Below are 17,350 nucleotides of genomic sequence, written 5' to 3'. Positions count from 1 at the left end.
GGGGGCAGAGAGGCAGCACAGGGGTCTGCGCCACATGGTCCCCAAGCACTGCTGCAGCTGGGATGGCCCCCACGACTCGCCCGCCCAGGCTACAGCAGGGGCTTCAGGCGGGCCCCAGCCCAGAGGGCCCAGGTCACCAAGGTCTCTGTGACCCCAATGCGGAAGCAGAAGAGCCCCCAGCTCTGACCCCAGGGCCCCATGCCCCCTCATCTCCCACCGTCCCGCTAGGGGCGCCGGGGGTGCCCCACCGAGCCAGGACACAGGCCGCCGAGACTCAGCGCTCCCAGGGGGCTGTACAGACCCCCCAGACCCCCAGCAGAGCCGGGGCACAGCGCTGCCTCTGCTCCCTTGGAGGGACCCTCCCGGGAAGCTGGGGGAGGGGGGGACGAGGGCGCCCTGTCGTCATGTCCCCTGCACTGCCAGCTGGCCTTGCGAGGGCATGTTCCCCCCCCCCCTTGCCCCGGCTCCTGGGAGCGGTCTCAGGGGGTCCTCGGGTTCCCCTGGCTGTCGCCAGGTCCTGCCCAGTGAGGGACTGACCTGCAGCCCCAGCAGGCCAGTGAGCAGCTCGCTGCGCCCTCTGCTGGCCGCCGTGCGAACTGCACAGGTGCGCGGCCCTGCCTGGCGCGGGAGTCCCGCCCACCCGCACCCAGCAGCGCCTCCCTCAGGCCACGTCCCCGCGTCCCGGGGGTTCCCTGCCCGCCCCTCAGGGGCCGCCCATGGCTGCGGAGCTGCAGGAGAGGGCGCTGCCCGCGCAGCGGTCCCTGGGGGGCCTCCAGCCGGATGCCCGAGCTCCGTGGCCCCAGGTTGGTTGGCGGGGGCCGGAGCAGGGCCGGCGACTCCTGGCCGGCGACCCCCGGCGCCCGTCTCCCCGCGCGGGGCGGACCCCAGCCCCCGGCGCCCAGCGAGGCGCACCCCGAGGCCACGTGACCGTTTTTCATGGGGGCAGCGGCTGGCAGGCCGCGGGGAGGGGAGCGCAGGGCGCGCGAGTCCTGGGGCGCAGGCTCGGTCCCCCGGCGCGGGGGTCTCAGTCCGGAGGCGTCTGTCCGCGGGGCTGGGTGGCTGTGGCGGCGGCGGCAGCGGCAGGACTGGACAGCGGGCTCGGCGTCCGGCCCCTCCGGTGGGGCGGGGCGGGGCGGGCAGGGGCCCCTGGCGTGCCGCGCGGGGTCCAGTCTGGTGGCAGCGTCAGGCACAGGTTTCGGGCTCCGCCTCTCCCTCATCCGGAGGCGCCTGGCTCCACGCAGTCTAGGAGATGGGGGTCAGCTGCAGCCTGGGCGACCCCCACGTGCCAGCAGGGGGCTGTCCCCACTGCAGCGCCCCCGCCCCAGACTCACCACGCATCCCCACGCCTGCTCGGGGGCACCCTCCACTCCAGGTGGGAAAACCCCCAGCCCACTGAGCCTCCTAGGACCCGCCAACCACAGACTGCTGGTCGCAGGCCCTGAGGGTCCTCACGGCCCCTGGGGCCTAGACTTCCCTTCCTGTGCCAGAAATCAACCCAGAGGGGCTGTGTGTGGCATCACCCCCAGCCGCTTCCAGGCACAGCCCAGGTGGCCCCAGGGCCACGGACTGACCCCACAGAGCAGAAAATCACCGAGATCAGCCCCACGGCCCCTGGGGCACTGTTTACGACTGTCCCACAAAAGGAAGCAACTTAAGAAGTTATCCTTCGGAACAACTGGTAAAACACAAACCGAAAACACCCCCATAATCATTAAAAAGCAGGAAAACGCTTTGTTGTGTGGAAATGCCTCCATGTGTGGTCCTGTTCTGCTTCCGTGGCCGCTGTCACTGATCCACGCATTCAACACTGCAGTGACATACACACTAACAACACAAACACACACACACACACACACACGCCATCGCAATCCACTCTGCGATAACCAGCTTGGCACACTGGATAGACAGCACTGTCTGGACTCGGCCAGCACTCAGCAGCTGCAGGGCTCTGTGTCCCCAGAGAGTTAGCTGTTAACTGCATCCCTGTCCTTCCAGACCGGGGCTCTATCCCCAGGGCTGTTTCCCCAGCCCCCGGCCAGGGCCACTCCTGAAGGCGCCGGAGTTACCCCTCTTGCGGCCTAGGGCTCCCTGTTCTGAAGAAAAGACACGAATCAGACTGTGGGAAACTTCTCAGACTGTATCCCAGCAGGAGATACTCCCGGCTCAGTGCTCACTCGATGAGGCAGGAGCGCGGATGGAACCGAGTGCTGGCTGTGCGCCTGGCACTAGCCCCATGAGCTTTCCTAGCCCCCACTCAGATCTGAAATGCTACAGAATCTAACATCCGGGGACAAAGCCCCCTGACCTCGGACCCAGGCACCCCTCAGAAACGCTCTATTCCTCACGCCTCCCTGGGCGGCCCGAGCAGCGGGGCTGCACACCGCATGGCCCTCCGCACAAGGCCTTCACCTCGGTTTCCCCGATGGTGTCCTGGCTCGAGCTCGCTTTAACCTTGGGCTGAAAGTCAGTGCCTGACATTTTCAAGTATTCTGACTTACACACAAAGGTCGCACCTTCGAAAACAGACACTTTTGAGATTGATTTTACTCAGCTAACCTATTAGTAAATGATGTCACTTCACTTACTGTTCTGGATGCCATAAATTTCATGTTCCTAGGAAAGAACATATACAAATGGTGAACAGAACCCCTAAAACTTACCAGCCGACCCAAACTTGGAGTCACTGCAGGCAGCCAGCCTGGGTTGGATTGCTGGCCTCCCACACAGTCCCAAAACACCAACAAGAGTCAATCGTGAGTGCAGAGCCAGGGATAAGCCTGAGCACTGCCAAGGGTGGCCCAAAAAAAAAAACAGACAAACAACAAAAACCCAGGTGTTGTAACACTCCCACTTCAAAGCACAGGATACTTTAGTGTTGAGTCGAAGAGTGCAGGGGTTAAGGTACATGCCTGACACATGACTGCCAACTTCGCCCCCTGGCACCACAAGGGTCTCAAGCATTGCCATGTGCATCCCAAGAGAGGCCACTAGAGTGGCCTGGGATATCCCTGCCACCAGAGTGCCAAGCCTCATCGAACTGCTAAGAATCAACACCAGGAAGTGCCCTGGGGCAGTGCTCAGGAGACCCGGGGCCAGGGAGAAAGTAGAGTGGTTAAGTTGCTTGCTTTGCATTCAGCTGACCCGGGGTTCTATCCCCAGCACCCCATACTGTCCACTGAGCACTGCCAGGAGTGATCCTAAGTGCAAAGCCAGGAGTAAGTCCTGAGCACTGCCTGGCACAAGCCCCCAAATAAAATTCAAAACCACTTTAGGATAAAAATTTAGATTCCCCAAAGGCAGGTGTATAAATTCAGGCTGAAGTAACCAATCCTGTGTCTGAAAAACTTGGAGCCACATGAAGTAACAATCAGAAGACATGCCGCTCCGTCAAGGAGAAGAGGGGGGAGCACACCCACCCTTGAATGGTCCACTGAAGGCTCCTATGCTGCCCGAGCCCCTGAGCTGCTTTTGCCCATGTAGCCGAGCAAATGTGGTGCCCGCAGCTCTCCTTGAGATGGGGACTTTTGTGCTTTCCTTTCTAATGTTGGGATGTGTGTAGGGGCTCTCTCTGTCTTTGGAGAAGCCCACGGTCTCTCCTGAAATGTTACTCTCTCTCCGCTCGTCCTCTTCCTAAAGGTCACCAAATAAACTGTTTTTTTTTTACTTTAAATAAATAAACAAAAGGTCCACAGAAGATAAAACATTTACCACTCATAACAGCGTCAGTGATTCTAAAACCAGACAGCTCTGCACACCAGTTACTCCAGAAGTGGAACATCATATTACTCTTGCTAGAGTCCAGAATGACAGTTTCAAAAAAAGTAATAATAAGCAAAACCTTATTACCTTTAGAAGTGAGTACTGTGCAATCAAGCCAGACGGTCCTGTGAGATACTCATCCCAAACTATTGCCTGCGGGAGGGAGAAGCATCCCATTCTTTTAGTAAAAGCGATTTCAGTAATGGCCAACAGCAAACAACAGTCATTTGCAAACTCTGGACAAACAAAACTTGCAGTTAGCAAGAGCTGACCACACTCATATTCCGTGGCCTGAAGAAAAACAGTGTCAGGGCAAGGGGTGCTACTGGCCACGGAAGCACATTCACTGTCATCCACAAAGAGTGTGTATGCAGTGTCCTGGGGTCAGACTGGGGTCATGAACCCCGTGGGTGAACTGCCAAGGAAACCGTTCAACCCAGCATGTAACAGGCGTCATATAATCCAGCATCAATCAAATGAAAACCTCTCGTGTAGGTATCCCATAGGTATCTTAATTCTGAGAGAGTATTTGGAAAACTGGGACAGTGTCATGTGCCCCTGAGAGAGTCAGGCCTCCAGCTGACCTTCGCCTCTACCTAGGCAAGGATGGTGTCACTGGGGGCCAGGACGAATGCCAAGCGGCCTGTGAGCATTTCGCCTGTGCGACACCAGGGTCCTTCTTCCTCATTTGGAGTAACTGATTGCGCAAACCGTGGAGGAATGGGCAGCTGGAGAAGTGGTATCCAGCGTAGCATGCAGCGCCACCCCGCACACGGGGACAGCGGGGAGTGCCTGGACGGGGGGCTGGGCTCCTCCTGCTGAGACTAACTGGAGTCGCCCCCGTTTTCCTTCCTAGAGCCGAGCCGCAGGGGCGGGGAGCGCAACGCCCCCTCTCTCGGGGCTGAGGGCACTGGGGGGCGTCCCCTGCCCCAGAGGCCGCCACCCGCCGCGGGGTTCAGCCTGCTGCCTGCACACTTGTCCAGGAACTCCCGCAGCAAGTTCAAGTCACCCGCTCTAAGGACAGGTGCGCGGCCTTGGCACCGCCCAGCCCCGCCGCCACGTGACGCGTGTGTCACGTGAACATCGTGATGTCACGCCTCCGCCAGAAGCTGAAAGCGCCTGGCGACCCCGCACCTCTTTCCTGTCTGGGGTTCCGCCTCTTGGTTCCGCCCAGCCCAGACCATCCAACCCCAGGTCTGAGGGTCCCGCACGGCCCCGCCGCGGCCCGCGATCCCCCGGGAGCCGAGAACTGGCGTCAGAGACAGCAGCGCTGGTGCTAAGACGTTGGAGCGACCCCTGCCTGTCAGCCCCTGGACACCGCGGGTGGGACGCAGAATATTGGTTTTGTTTGTTTGATTGAAATAAAATAAAGGGAAGGGACCAGAGTGACAGCGGAACGGTTAGGGTGTTTGCCTTGCACACGGCCGACCCGGGTTCGATCCCCAGCATCCCATAGTGTCCCCCAAGCACCGCCAGGCATAATTCCCGAGTGCAGAGCCAGAAGTAACCCCTGAGCACCTCTGGATGTGACCCAAAAGCAAAATAAATAAATAAAAGAAACAAAATAACTAAAGATAAAATTGGTCCTCCTTCCGCTTACTGTGTCTGGCATATCGAACACATCACGGGGAGCTTGCCAGGCTCTGCCGTGCAGGCGAGATACTCTCGGTACCTTGCCGGGCTCTCCGAGAGGGGCAGAGGAATCGAACTCGGGTCGGCCATGTGGGCTGCGTGCGAGGCAAACGCCCTACCGCTGTGTTAGGCAGGATGTAGGGCCTTTACCTACCTCCCGCTTAAATGTCTCACCTTCCGGGGCTGGGGATAGTACAGGGATTAAGGCATTTGCCTGCGGGCGGGATACGCTTCATATGCTTCAGCCCCCGCAGGCCCCCAAAGAACGCTGATGATTAAGGCTCCGTTTGGACCAGGGAGAGGCGCCAAGCTTCGGAAGCTTCTGGAGCGTGGGAGCTGACTCCCACCACAGCTGCCAGGTGAGGCTCTGCTAGCATCGCTCACCAGCCCACTGCACTGCTGCTCGCTCAAAATTTCAAGATTGACTTAAATTTGTTTTTTCTTTTTAAAAATGTTATTTTCTTTGTGAAATTTTTAAATCCTAATGAAATAGAGTTGATCATGGTTGGATTTCAGTCATATCATGTTCCAACACCTGTCCCTTCACCAGTGTACATTGCTCACCACCAATGTTCCCAGTCTCCCTACGCCCCCAGGCAGGCAAGGCACCTCTCTCTCCCTCCTCCTTTCTGCAGTGCTCTCTCTCCACTCCCTCTCTCCCTCTTTTCTTTCTCCCCCTCTCTCTGACACACGCCTTTTGGTTTACAATACAGGGGGACCTTATGGGGTGCCGGGATTCGACCCCGAGTCTTCTGCACGCCAAGCAAGTGCCCTGTCTGCTGTAGTGTCTCTGGCTCCCAGACGCTTCTTTTAAAGAATCAAGAACATGGGGGCAGAGAGGCAGCACAGGGGTCTGCGCCACATGGTCCCCAAGCACTGCTGCAGCTGGGATGGCCCCCGCGACTCACCTGCCCAGGCTACAGCAGAGGCTGCAGGTGGGCCCCAGCCCAGAGGGCCCAGGTCACCAAGGTCTCTGTGACCCCAATGCGGAAGCAGAAGAGCCCCCAGCTCTGACCCCAGGGCCCCATGCCCCCTCATCTCCCACTGTCCCGCTAGGGGCGCCGGGGGTGCCCCACCGAGCCAGGACACAGGCCGCCGAGACTCAGCGCTCCCCGAGGGCTGTACAGACCCCCCAGACCCCCAGCAGAGCCGGGGCACAGCGCTGCCTCTGCTCCCTCCAAGGGACCCTCCCGGGAAGCTGGGGGCGGGGAGGGATGAGGGTGCCCTGGCGTCATCTCCCCTGCACTGCCAGCTGGCCTTGCGAGGGCATGTTCCCCCCACCCCTTGCCCCGGCTCTTGGGAGCGGTCTCAGGGGGTCCTCGGGTTCCCCTGGCCATCGCTGGGTCCTGCCCAGTGAGGGACCGACACAACAGGATGGTTGTGATCGTGATCGTGAGCAGATTCCGATTTTTTGGGGGTTGAGGGGGTCATACCGAGAGATCTCAGGGCATCCTCCTGGTTCTGCACACAGGAATTACTCCTGGCAGTGCTTGGGGGACCATATGGGATGCCAAGGATCGAACCCAAGTTGCTCGTGTGCAAGGCAAACGCTCTCCACGCTGGAATGTCGCTCCAGTCCCACATTCCCATTCTTTGGTCAGGACTATCCAACTAGCCTGAGCCATCAGATCTGAGGCAGGAGGGGAGGGCAGCTTCCTTGGCGTGTTCCTGACACAAGCCTGGTACATTGCACAATCACCTGGCAGCTTTTCCTCGAGTGGGCATGTGTGGCAACCCCTACATGGACACGGCCAAACAGACCCCGGCAGCTGCTGCTGCTGACCAGTCCTCACGCCTAATTCCTTTGGTCTCTTCTCAGCTCTGACTTCTACCGTGCAATCCACAAGTGGCTGGAGGACATCGGGCCTTTTTACCAATGCCCGAGTCACAAATACGTGGGCCCCTTTAAAGCCACACGCTTTAGACTTGGTGTCATGAGGAACAGCAGAGGGAGGAGAGCCGGAAGGGAGGTGTCCGGGGCCAGAAACCTTTCCCAAGGGATCACACTATCCAGATTCTTTCCTTACGACTTTCATAAGAAATAAATCTCAGTCATGATGCAAATGCCTTAAAGTGTTACTGGGCAGCCTTTAAAAATGCAAATAACAAGAACCAAATATTAGAAACAAGAAGAGAAATGCAACTACAGCCAGGAGAATTAAATTGGCACTGAAGTTCTTTGTTGTGGTTTGATCTAAAAGGGTGCGTGTGTGTGTGTGAATGTGTGTTGTGTGTGTTGTCGACAGTATTTTACGAAACAAAAGCAAGACACAGAGGGACGAAGGCAACCAAAAAATATATATACAACGACTTGGTTTACTAAAAAAAATATGAAATTTATTATAACGTGGATAGAGATTCTTTAGTCTTTCCATCAAAGACACACAGATAGAGCAAAGGAAGCAGGAGTGGGAGGAAAAAGAGAGGGTGAGGTGAGCACGGCAGCGCGTGAGCTCGGAGACAGCCAGACATCAGCACCCACAGTGAGCTCAGGACCACGGAGGCTGCCTCCCGGCCCCGCAGAGTTCCTGACCAAAGCCCGCACCTGACATTCTGGTTCTGGTATCTGTCCTTGGCCGTCAGGGAAGTGGGGTACGCCGAACAGGACCACCCCGCCCCCGTCTGCTCTGGGCTTTAGCAGTGGTCGGAGCAGGGCAGGACTGGCCCTGCCTTCCGCAGCTTGACCTGTTTTCAACCTGTCTGAAAAGCTAACTTGGAGACAAGCTCCCGAAAGAAACGCTGACTTTCACAAAGTGCAGAGACACACCTTTGGCACACATCATGTGCAGCTAAGCTGGAGATAACAACAGTCTGGGGAAAACCCGCAGCAAACCCAGGGGCTGGGTGAGTGTAGCCGACATCCTCGCTCAGAGGCAGCAGTTCTGCGCCTCCATGTGGGAGCCCAGGATGGAGAGAGCCTCCGCCATCAGGACTGCACGCCAACAAGGCCCTTGGGGGCAGGCAGCGGTTTCTGCATGAACCCAGGGAAACTGGACCTAAACCCTTCTAGGCTTTCAACCTGAGAGCAGAGCAAATTCCTTTTAGCACTTTATGTACCATCACACTCAGACCTACATCTAAATCCTTTACAATCTCTACCTGGCGATGAAGATTCTGGGATTAGCTACAATTGAGTTGTCTTCAGATTTCTGAATCAGACACAACTTGCCATGATTAATGAGAAGAAACAGTTCAATATTTGTTTTAAAATTTTTTAATAGTTTTAAAATGTTTTACTCCCACAAAAAAAAATAAAGTCATCATTTGTTCCGTAGATTCACTGAAAGTTTTTTCCTTCGGGGTGGATGGGTGCACACCTGGCCATGCTCAGCGTTTACCCTGGCTCTGGGCTCAGGCTACCACATGGGGTGCCAGGGATTGAACCCAGCTCAGCTGTGTACAAGACAAGCTAGTACCAGTTCTACGACTTCCCCGGCCCCTGAAAGAGTGACTTTCCATGGATGGCTGCATAAACATTCCTGGGACATAGGGGGAGAAGGGGAACAGAGGTGATGAGACAGCAGAGGGAAATGGACAAGTGGTTAAATGGGTCATTTATTTTTTAAAATTTATTTATGTATTTATTTTTGCCAGGGGTCACGCCCGGCGATGCACAGGGTTACTCCTGGCTCTGCACTCAGGAATTACTCCTGGTGTTGCTCAGGAGACCATATGGGATGCTGGGAATCGAACCTGGGTCGGCCGCGTGCAAGGCCCTCCCCCGCTGTGCTACCCGCTCCAGCACTAAGTTGCATGCCAAGACGAGTGTCTTAAAAAAACAAAACCAAAATGAAACAAAAAACTGCTTCCCATTCTGACGGATGGTTCCTCCTCAAGCCAGGGGCGCCAGCCTTGATTCTGGGGGGCTGTGCGTTGTGGGGAGCGTGGGGGAGGATGGTACTCTGGTGTCTTTGTGCCCCCAACTTGGGAGTTGTCTCCTGCAAATAGCACCAGGGATGAACCGACCATTTGGGACCAGCTCTGGGGGCTGAAAGGATGAGCTGATAGAAGGAGCTGAGATGGGCGGCAACCGTGGACGCGCAGCAGACCCCGACAATTGCCACTCAAGAGTACAGAGGAGGGGGTCTCCCCGCAACCAGAACTGACGGTGGGGGTGGGGTGGGGGGTGCGCTGTGTCACAGGGAATTACAGCACAGTAGATTTCATGGGAAACGCATTTCCCTTCCTTGTGTCCTCCATCTTCGGTAGCCTGGCAGTGGGCTGGCCTTGGGGATACTCCTGGCTCTTTGCTGGGGTCTGGATGGAGGCAGGGAACTCTGCCTCCTGCAAAGCCTGTGCTCCCTGTGGCCCCAGACTTCAGAGCAAAGCTCAGATATGCTTAAGCCCATCTGCCTTTTTCTTTTGTTTTGGGGACACACCTGGTGATGTGAGGGGCTTACTCCTGGCGATGCATTCAAGCATCACTCCTAGAGGGAGGAGGGTCCACCTGGGATGCCGGGGATCAGGGATCGACCCTGGGTTGGCCTCAAACAAGGCAAGTTCCCTGCCCGCTGTGCTATCCTGCACTTCCCCTATTTGTCCTTTTCATTCTGACTTTCGTTTGCATTTCTGCAGGAAGTTCAAATTCTGGGCTTATCTGCCCCACCTCAGTTCAAGATTTTTTCCATCCTGTTGAATTATGTCTTTTTCTCCTGATACTCTGGTTGAAGTTTTTGTTCTCCTTAGTCATAACAGTAAATGCAGAAAACGAATCTGTAACAAGATAGTTCTTTTTTGTGGCACATTTGGCAGTGTTCGGGGCTTACTCCTGGCTCTGTGCTCAGAGAGCAATCCTGGCGGTGCTCGGGGAACCATACGGAGTGCAAGAATCAAACATGAGTTAGAGAAACAGCAAGGCAAGAGCCTTCCCACTGTGATATTGATGTCGGTGGGTCCCACGGGTGACTTATGTGAAGCGGGGAGGAGAAAGACGGTCACTTTCTCCCCAACCACCTCTGCCACCGGGGACCCAGGGTTACTGGGTTCTTGTCTCACCTTGCAGAAAGGAATTTCAGGAGTAGACAAGGAGTGAAACAAATAGATTTTATTTGGAGGATTTTTGGAGAGGGAGAGAAAGGAATAAGTAGATAAGCGGGGGAATGGAGAGTAAGAGAGAGAGAGTAATGCGTCCAGAGAGAACGCGGGCTTCTCCGAGGGTGGAGAGAGCCCTACACACATCCCAGCATTAGACACGAAAGCATGAAACTACACATCTCAAGAGGGGAGATGCGGGCGACACATGCGCTCGGCCACGTAGGTGCAAGCAGCACATGGGCTCCTTTGTTCAAGGTGGCCTTTATAGGGTTTCTCCAACCTGCCCCCACATGCGGCTTCTTCCCAGGTAAAAGTCTGTTGCTAAAGAGGTTACCAGGGAGGTCCAAAAAGAGGAATTTCATGGGGAGGCGGCCTATATCCTCAGGGTCTGCTGATGGTCTTATCAGGCCTTTGTTTTCTGTATCCACAAGGTGGGTCATTCCTAGAATTCTTCTTCCATGAAACTTTGTTTCATTGCAAAGGGCCTTTCCTTATCTACCTGTCTACATCAAATCCCCCCTAGAGATGCCACCACCTTGAATCTTTAAGGGAGAATGGCAGAAGGTCCATCTTCTGGAGCTGCTTCATGCTGACAATGGGGGGCTGGCCCTGCCTAAGCAGGGGGTGAAATCTCATGCTACTTCAGCTTTTTAGTGGCCCTCAGCAATGAATTGGTTGGGTTCCTGAAATTATTTGAAAGAAAAGATCAGATCGATTAGACTGAGGGATATCACTTTGAAATGGTTAGACCCTTGGAGGAGTAGAAGGTCCTTTCTGACCCAGTAAGGACAATGTTGTTTGCTGTCTTAAAAAACAAGAGTTAAAACAACAGAAAGCAAAGTGACATAATGCTATACCCATATCTATCACTAAAATAATGGAAAGGAATAACTCTACCCGCAGGTTTGGTTGATAGAGAAATGACTTCCTGTGTCCAGATTTTTCTACTGGACACAGAAACACCAAGCCGTTCTCTGGCTTTCTCAGTACAGATAGGAAAAGCTTCTGCCCATACACTGAAGCTCTCAATGAGAACCAACGGGTATTTATACCTTGAATGTATGAGCATTTGATCATCTGCATAAGGTCAAGCCGCTGACCCTCCTCTAAGTTCCTTGATGCTGAACAGGTGTTAGGAGAGGAGGCTCAGGAGTTTCTCTAGGTTCATTAATGGCACAGAAAGCACAGTTCTGAATTACTTCTACCTTACTTGCTGTTCAGTTCCTTTCCATGGAAGATGGTTTTCACTGGTGTTAAAGCATAACCATTTAATAATATTCCACTGCAGACCAAAATACAAAGACAGTCTACAGAATGGGAAAGGATATTCGTCGAATACACATCTGACAAGGGGTTGATATCCAGGATATACAAAATACTGGTTAAACTCCACAAGAAGAAAACATCCAACCCCATCCAAAAATGGGGCGATGAAATGAACAGAAACTTTCTCAAAGAAGAAATCCGAATGGCAAAAAAGCACATGAGAAAATGCTCTACATCATTAATCATCAGGGAGATGCAAATCAAAACCACAATGAGATACCATCTCACACCTCAGAGACTGGCCCACATTCAAAAGAACAAAAGCAACCGATGCTGGCGTGGATGTGGCGAGAAAGGGACACTCCTTCACTGTTGGTGGGAATGTCCACTGGTTCAGCCCTTCTGGAAAACAGTATGGACGATTCTCAAAAATTTAGAAATTGAGCTCCCATTTGACCCAGCAATACCACTCCTGGGAATATATCCCAGAGAGGCAAAAATGTATAGTCGAAGTGACATCTGCACTTGTTTGTTCATTGCAGCACTCTTTACAATAGCCAGAAACTGGAAGAAACCTGAATGCCCAAGAACAGATGACTGGTTAAAGAAACTTTGGTACATCTACACAATGGAGTACTATGTAGCTGTTAGAAAAGATGAAGTCATGAAATTTACATACAAGTGGTACAATATGGAAAGTATCATGCTAAGCGAAATGAGTCAGAAAGAGAGGGATAGACATAGAAAGATTGCATTCATCTGGGGGATATAAAGTAACAAAGTATGAGATTAATACCCAAGAATAGCTGAGATCAGCACCAGGAGGATTACTCCATAACTTAGAGGCCAGCCGGGTATCCTATAGGAAAGGGCAGTTCAGATAGAGAAGGGAGCACCAAATAAAGGGTGTTTGGAGGATCCTCCCAGGAGGGGAGATGCATGTCAAAAGTAGACTATGGACTGAACATGTTTGCCACTCAATGCCTCTTTTGCAGACCACAACACCCAAAAGGAGAGAGAGAACACAGGGGATTGCCCTGCCACAGAGGCAGGGGGGGATGGGGGGATGGGGGTGGGGGGATATTATCCATGGTCGTGGAAAATGGGCACTGGTGGAGGGATGGTTTTCTGATCATTGTATAATCGAAACCCAAGCACAAAAAATTGTAAATCTACAACTGTACCTCATGGTGTTTCCCAAAAAAAAAAAAAATATATATATATATATATATATATATATATATATATATATATATATTCCACTGCATTGGTCCAGGAGTTACCAACTTTCCTTGTTGGGTAAATCATCCACCAACTTCCTTTTGAAAATCTCTAATGTCCACTATGCCCACTGTTCCTCTTCTGCAGAACATTCTGACTTAGAGGAAATACTCTCTGGTGTTAATCCCATGACGCAACAAAAATTAAGAGCTGTTAACATCCTTGTTCTCTGCAAACGATTGTTCACAGAAAATGAGATGCAATACAAAAAGTATAGAAAGAATATTCACAGTATTTTAGAACTAGATATTAATCCATTCTAATTGAACCAGTTTAGATGCTTTTCTCGACACTGTGGCCAATGCACAGGCTGGGGGAAAGCAATTCTGTACTTTGAGATGAGCTTCACCCTAGTAAAGCTCTGGCTTCCAATGCTCTGATCAGACTAGTAACAGCATGTATAACATTGAGTTCCTTTACACATTAGGCTGTTTACCTACAGAGAGTAAACCAAGTTTTATCTAAATTTCCCAAAGAGGGGTACCTTTTAGATCAAGATGAAATACATTTCTTCAATCACCTCTGTAGAATTAGAATCTGATTCTTGCAAAAAGCAAGTTGCAGAAACATGGTTTTCTCTCCACCTTCATTTTAAAACTTTGCAAGATAGTTTAACAAACCTGGCTTGTTCTTTTGCATAAACACAGTAAGCTTAGAGAACTCTCCATTTGGGATACCCCATTATTTACTGAGAAGTCCTGGGGATCGGCTAAAGACAGGAGACACACCAAGAGTGGCATTAATCTGATTTGGCACGTCAGAGCTACCCAGGCCTGGCCAGAAGATGTCCCGCGATGAACTGGATGGATGGCTTTGAGCCTTCAGGTTGACCTGGATGTAGCTTTGGCCCTCATTTTCCACAGAGATGTCATGGCAGAAAGGAGTCCATCCTATCCCTTCTTCAGGGTTGGGAGAAATCCTGGTTTCCAGGTTTTTCCTTGACGCTGAGAGTAGGCCCAGACTGAATTAGTCATTGCAGAGTCCTGGATTCCTCATTCTCCACAGCAGTGATGATTTCCAGTCTTTCCTTGAGCTGGCCTGCCTGTAGGTTCGCCCTGAGGTTTGTAGGGTATATGAAACAGTACTTGTTAAATCCCTGCTCCTGTCATTTAGACAGATCCCCTGACTGTTCCCTGGAAGAGGGCTTTGGGGTCCCATAGTTGGTTTTTCCTGTCTGCATGAGGGGTAGACCCTATTACAGAGAGGAAAGACTTATCTGGATTTATGCAAACCAACATAGTGCCATGAAACATCAAAAAACATACTGAAGGTACAAAAGAAAAGCAAGCATTTCAATTTACTCACACAGATGTAATACACCTGTTTGCTGTGGGTCCTAGTCAAAAGAAGCTAAAATCTGTAGAGATAAAGCATACAGTTTAACATCATGTTTTCATTCCCATGTTGAAAACCTTAATTTCCCATTAATAAGAGCACTGTACCAGGAGTCCAGAGTACAGTTTAACATGTCTAATTCATTTAACCCCATGTCAAAAAACCCTGGATTTCCTGCAACTTTTGAAAATTATCTAAGAGCACTGTAACAGGAGTCCGGAAAATCCACCTATCATCTTTTCCATAGATCTTACTGAAAAGGTACTAGAACAATTCTGCATGTGATTTAAAGAGTTTCTTATAACAAAACAATTTGATCAGTTCCTTTTCTTAAAACAACCTCAAACCTCATATACACATTCCTTTGACATACGTTCTGTACTGGATTCCTTTCCTTTTTCTCACTGATGTCTCCATCCATTATCTTTCTGACTTAAGACACACATCTATATTCCTAATAGTCATCCCACAAGTTTAAACTCTTATTTTACTGAACTTGGTACAATATGATCTACCAAGTTTAGACACTAGTTACCAATCATCTCATTTAACATGACAAAACTACTCTGCAGTACCATTTCAAAAGCATTACATCAGTTTCTATAGGTATTTAAAAGGCTTTAGAGATACTCCCAAAAGTTCTTACAATATATATTCACTGGGCAAAAGTTCACTTCACATTAGAAATTAACCAAGAGACATCTTAGAATTCTTAGATTTCTAGGAAAACACAAATACAAAATGATTAAAGCACTCCTAGATTACCATGGAACAGAAAGGATTTCACACATTTCTCTGAAGGTCAGGACGAGGTTGATACCTGGTGACAAGGCTTGGCATGAAATAAAGTTATCATAATACTAGCATGCATTTTCAAATGCTGGACAGGCTGATTAACAATACAGTTATCTCATACTTTCACCAAGGTGCAATGCTATGGCTTCAGACTATCAAGATGACATCTGAGATCACTCGTAATTCTTTGCTAGGTACCTTTAGAAATTTTAGTTCCCAAAAGTCTCAGAGATCAAATAAAACCACTGGTAGGATAAGTTTTGCAACCAACTTTATAACTCTAGAAACTCATATTTTAAAATAAACATGAACCTGTTTTTATGTACCACATTATTTCAACTCACAAGATTTTCTAGGTCAAATATTCTAATCCAATGCAGATACAAATATGTACATTGATATAACAGCATAAAACCTTTGAACCGCCAATGAATATAAAACATGATAAAACCCTTCTTTGGCTTCATTTCAATAGTTCTTGTCCCTTAGTTATTTCAATCATAAGCTTTCTACACCAGATACTTTTACCAATTCCACAAGAATACAAACACACTTTCAGACACAGAAAAAGCCCTTTCGTTTTTACCGAACTTTGATATCAGCATAGAAAAAAGCACTTGGACTGTCAATGTTTATGGTAACCTAAGAAAACTATTTATTAATATGAGGAAACTTTATTTTAGTGGCTTATGTAGCTCTATTGTTTGTAAAACAGCTAAATTCCTCATTACAATTGGCTGAGGCTTGTAAGATAAAGCCTTGCATTCTCTGAACTTTATTTCACTTTAGTTTCAGGCTCTAGTTCCACAGCTCTTCTAGATAGTACAGATTCTTAAGTTCAAAAGGATTTCTAATCCTGTTAGTAATCATTAACATTCTTCTAATAAGAAATCTAGATTGAGAATTCTGCTTTCTCTGTAGGCTCAAACTTCTGATAAGAAATCTTCGTTTAAAGCTCGTCTAGCAAGTTCCAAAAACAACTGCATTCCTTCAATCACTGAGTTGCATATCACTGACTTCTCTAGAATTTCTACTTCTGATTTCAACCTGGTTCCAGCACTCGAGTGTTCCAGACAGACAGACAGACAATGAACTGACTAAAGACCACCACACGTACATGTACACACATCTGCAGTTGATCGATCGATCTGACCCTTCAAAAATGGCAGGGAGAAAACTGATGGACTGAGGAAGGAAGGGCAGTCCCCAGGCCAAAGAAGCCCTGTCGGCCAATTGGGAACACTGCTTGCCGTTTCCCAGCCTAACCAGACAGTCTCCTGTTTGTTACAAAAATGGGTCAAGAAAGCGCTTTTGTTGATATAAGCGAGCAAAATAAACTATGACAAAGCAGTTGAAACCTAAGGTTCTCAGATGTTACCATATTTTGATCGAGGCTAGTTCTGAGGCAGGGAGCTGGTATCTTCTTATCAGACATGGGGATAGGCTACATTCGTGACACTTCTTTGTTTCTGTGATCAAACAATTAATCATATGATCTTGCATTTGTCCTGCCTCCTCTGCTTTGATGATCCTATTTCTTTTGTTACCTGCAAAGATCTGACTGCAAAAAGATCTTGTAATGCAAACTGCCACTCACTGGCCATCTTTCTCCAAGTTCTAGCTTATACTCAGGCCACGTGGTGTTACAGAGGTCAACAAGACCTCTTATTTAAGCCTTCTAGCTTCAGGCTCCTCCGGTGTTTTAACAAGCAACCCAAAGGAGAATATTTAGATACTGATGTAGAATTTCCCATATCTCCTAAGTGTCAGCAATAACCTATGAAAGGGAGGGAAAAGAAAAATCTAAGGTAGGATAACTCCTTAGCAAGCTCTCCTCCTAATACTTTCTCCCAAGGGACTTTGTCCCCTTGTGAAGTGTTGTGGTTCTAGAGAGAGCGTAGACACAACCACAACTGCATGCTGGCCCGTGGTGTTGTGGTTCTAGAGAGAGAGCAGACACGACCACAACTGCATGCCGACCCATCAGAAAAATCTCTCAAGAAAGGACGTCTCCTTTAGAGATTTCTGAGTCACCCCAGGCGTCCCTGGGGCCTGCCTCCCGAGCGTCCTCACAACCATGGCTTGCACGTGTGGAGCCATACCTAGAGTGCCATGGGTTTCCAAGAAGCCTATTAAGGGGAGAAGAGAAAGGTTCTGCCTTTCTTAGCTTGCCACTTATTCCAATGCTCCCTGCTGACTTGCTTTCTTCCACAAACTTCTTGCCTGTCTTTTTACTGCTTGTTTTTCT

General features: G+C 50.3%; 1 pseudogene; it reads right to left on the bottom strand.

Annotated features, from left to right (window-relative positions):
• The window catches only part of LOC130024592 (CAP-Gly domain-containing linker protein 1-like), a 76,813-nt pseudogene that overhangs the window by 27,992 nt on the left and 31,471 nt on the right, over positions 1 to 17,350 (bottom strand).

The sequence above is a fragment of the Sorex fumeus genome, unplaced genomic scaffold, assembly GCF_029834395.1.
Source record: "Sorex fumeus unplaced genomic scaffold, SorFum_2.1 ptg000029l, whole genome shotgun sequence".
NCBI classification, from domain to species: Eukaryota; Metazoa; Chordata; class Mammalia; order Eulipotyphla; family Soricidae; genus Sorex; species Sorex fumeus.
The sequence above is the reverse complement of the archived record's forward strand: the minus strand, read 5'-3'. Positions and strand labels throughout refer to the sequence as shown.